Source organism: Octopus bimaculoides, chromosome 14 (genome assembly GCF_001194135.2).
Source record: "Octopus bimaculoides isolate UCB-OBI-ISO-001 chromosome 14, ASM119413v2, whole genome shotgun sequence".
Taxonomy (NCBI): domain Eukaryota; kingdom Metazoa; phylum Mollusca; class Cephalopoda; order Octopoda; family Octopodidae; genus Octopus; species Octopus bimaculoides.
The window spans coordinates 16,546,938-16,550,672 of record NC_068994.1 but is presented as its reverse complement, the minus strand read 5'-3'; the positions used below and the strand labels follow the sequence as shown (position 1 = coordinate 16,550,672).

Sequence of the window (3,735 nt, the reverse complement as noted above, 5' to 3'; positions counted from 1 at the left end):
GGCCTTTTCCATAATACCCGCACGATCTTCACTACGGTGTTAGGGTTAGGGTTTTAGTGTCAGGGTTAGGGTTAGGGTTACGGTTAGGGACGGAATTCCCTAACGCAAACCCAAACCCTAACCGTAAACCTAACCCTAACTCTAAACCCTTCAAAATAAATCGCGCTCACTGTATGTCTTTCGCTGTTATGACGTCGTTTCCCTGTTTCCCTCCAACACTTTTTACGGAAAAGGCTGATCTTTGGTAAAAATCGCCGAAGACACTTTTTACGGAAAAGGCCGATAATTAGGAACTCGTACCGAAAGATCGCCCTGGTTTCTATAGTAATAGTTAGCGTACAACTTAACTTTTTCTTCAGAAACTGTGTCTTATAAACCTATTATCATCGATGTTATTTAGCTCAGATCAGTCCCAATTAAGCATACCTATCAACAATAACGTAGTTAGTAGATGTAAGGAGAGCGGGCGTTTGTTCCACCCTGGGCGTGCTTTTATGAGGGTTTGTTGTATAAGCCTGTAAAGGCTTGTGGCTACGGGTGGGGACAAATCAAAGGCTGTTCCGGGCGGCACACACTACAACTATGTTACTATCAACAAACTCGTTCCAATCATGGTCATTTCATCTTTTCACGAGCATGTAAACAGACACTGTCATATGTGTCCGTTTCTTTCACAAGGCAGGAGGGTGTAATGTGGGGGATGTTATAAACTTCTACTAAAACACTTATGAGAATATTTCCATTTATTGCGTAGCTACATATTAAGCCTATCATAAAACAAAATAAGAAATCCAGCAGTTATCCGGATTAAGTTTCGGTCGGCACGGAAGTATCCAAATAAGTAGTATCCAGACTAAGACATAAACAAAAATAAGGCAACGGAAAAGAAAAGCAATAATGCTTTCTGTTGCTCAGGATAATTAGTAACAACCTTTGTATCAACGCTTGCAGCTTCATCAGTCAACTTTATGCGAAATTCGGCCACTTCTAAAACCTTTCAAACCAGCCTTTAGTAGCCAAAAAGAAAAGAAAAAAAATCGGTTAAACTCGTGTTTGACCGGAGCAAAAATAAAAAAAAAATAGTGCAATAGGTGTAAAACAAAGTAAACGAATATGAAAAAAAATGCGCGCTGGCGAACGGGGGGGGGGGAGGACTCGGAAAATTCACATTGGGAATGTTCCGAGTCTTCTCATCACTTCCCCGTTCGTCGGCGAAATTTTTTCCCCTTCGTATTCGTTTACTACATATTCGTTTTACACCTAGTACACTATTTTTTTTTCTACTTGAGTCGGCTCTTTGGTTGATCGAATCAACTGGAATCCTCGCCGTCGTAACCGACGGAGTACCAGTAAAAACCGTTGTCGTTGTTGCTATGCGGTATCCAGTTACAGTCCTTTACATTTTAATCCTATCATGAGCAACTTTTCTTTTCAGCTTTCCGACGTCGATATAATTAACTATACAATTTCAACTAAATTCATAACTTTGCGCTTGAGTTTTCCTTTTAATTCTCGTATATTTTGATATATTCTTTATATTTTATTTACCATTCTCTGCAGTGTGCCACTGTTTAGATGCGTGGATTAGTAGGCGAGGATTTATGTAATAAATTATATTTGGATCTTGATGTACGTTTTCTTTTCAATGATAAACACAAGGTTTAGTGCAACGCCCACGATCGTTTTGAGGGCTTTCGAAAGAGATTGGGAAGATGAGAGGAAGTCATTCTTGGTCCGGTTGCCTGTGCCGAATTACTGTATGAAAATGAAGACTACTGTATTGAAGACATCCATGGGCTGGTGGTGGTGTTTAATCGGGCCACAAATTGAACAGAATCGAATTGAACCAACTAAGAAAAAAAATGATTTGTTCGACAAAAACCGTGAATTAAAGCTTAGGTCACACATTGGAGGAGGAGGAAGGGGCAGCTGAGACTCAAGTCGATTTAAACTACTTCAATACACAGTCTTAGAGGGGTTAACCCTAATGTTATATGAGCTCAGAACGTTCTTAATTAAAGACTATAAGGCATTTACTGTATTTGGTTGGATAAAAGACTTACGGCCATATTAGATGTATCCCAGTTACAGCAACGCATATTAAGAAAAAAAAAAAAGGTTTTTAGTCCATTAAAGCTTAGGGGAGGACCATCTTCGCATATAGGACCCGGGGTGATTTTTTTGAGAGACTTTTTTGGGAAAAAAGGTACGTCTTACGTGCCATCAAATACAGTAGTCCAGCACTTAGTCATTCCCACTACATTTTTTTACTGTTTACTCAAGAAGAGGATGGATGGTGTCCATGACTTCTTTTTATAGGGACACTCAGATTAGAGGGAGTAGTTATCCTCAAACAAGAATGTGACCCAAATGCCTTCAACAAAATGAAATCAGCTGAACATCAAAGGAGCAGGTGATGGTGTTAAATTAGTCGATGGATATGTCTTCCACCCAAGTATCGGAAAATATATTGCAAGGCATCTCGTTCGATGCTCTAACAACTTTGTCAATCAACCGTCCATTATTTTATTGACTCTAAAAGGACGAAAGGCAAAGTTGACTCCAGTAGTATTTGAAACCAGAGAAATAAGATCCAGAACAAACATTGGTTTCACATTTTGGCACAAGGCCAGTAATTTCGGGCAAGTGAGTAAGTCGGTTACATCGACCCTGTACTTGATTGGTACTTATTTTATCGACCCCGAAAGATGAAAGGTAATGTCGATCTTGGCAGAATTTGAACTCAGAACGTAAAGACGGACGATGAAATACCGCTAAGCATTTTCCCCAGCGTGCTAGCGATTCAACCAGCTCGCCGCCTTAGCCACAACAAATATTAGTTTCAAATTTTGGCACAGGGCCAGCAATTTTGGAGGAAGGGGCAGGTCGATCACATTGATTCCAGTGTTCAACTAGTAGTTATTTTATTGAGCCCGAAAGGTTGAAAGGCAAAGTCGACCTAGCAGCAAGCCAGAACAAATATTGTAAGGTATTTTTGTCCTATGTCATACCACGAGTACGAAAAAAAACTGCTTCATTAATTATAACGATGAAAGCTTGAGTACAAGACAACATATTTATATAGGAGGGTATATGTGATATAGAAGCTATTTTTCTGCGGGCATTATCGGCATAAATACAAATATATTTCAATAATGATTTCAAATCAAGTTGCAGATTCGATTTGCTGAGTAGTTACTCCTTTATCTTTGAAAATACTATTGATTTTTGTGTGAGCAGACGCACGGCTCTATATTTCTAGAAGAGAAGTTATAGTGTTGCGATGTTGTTAGTCTTTGTTCGGGACATAAGCAATGTAAATGCAGTAAATGGCTTTAACCAAGAATCAAAAGCAGTTTGCGACGATTCTTCGTTTTCATGCAAGTGAAAGTATTTTACCTTATCGAAAGTAAGATGTTTTTCTAAGCTAAAAAGTGGACATGCTTTTCATAAAAAAAAAAAAATGAAGCTTTTAAGAGACGAAAGTGAAATAATGGACAATGGAATTCCAGTGAAGAACTGTGGAGCATCCAGTGCAACGTTGTTAGACTTGGATTTACCAAATTCTGCCGACTTCGACTTTGCTTGTTATCCTTTCGAGGTCGATAAAATAAGTACCAGTTAAGCACTGGGGGTCAATGTAATCGACTTCCCCTTACTATGAAAATTACTGGCCTTGTGTCAAAATTAGAAAGAATTATTAAAGTTGGATTTGCCAAATATTTCTGTTATATT

At 38.8% G+C, this 3,735-nt stretch overlaps 1 protein-coding gene and 1 long non-coding RNA gene across 2 annotated transcripts in view; one reads left to right on the top strand and one right to left on the bottom strand.

Annotated features, from left to right (window-relative positions):
• The window catches only part of LOC106881669 (uncharacterized), a 17,958-nt gene that overhangs the window by 2,425 nt on the left and 11,798 nt on the right, over nucleotides 1–3,735 (top strand). The gene's annotated exons all lie outside the window — the stretch shown is intronic.
• LOC106881668 (protein PIF) overlaps nucleotides 1–3,735 on the bottom strand; it is a 49,564-nt gene that overhangs the window by 44,897 nt on the left and 932 nt on the right. The window lies entirely within an intron of this gene.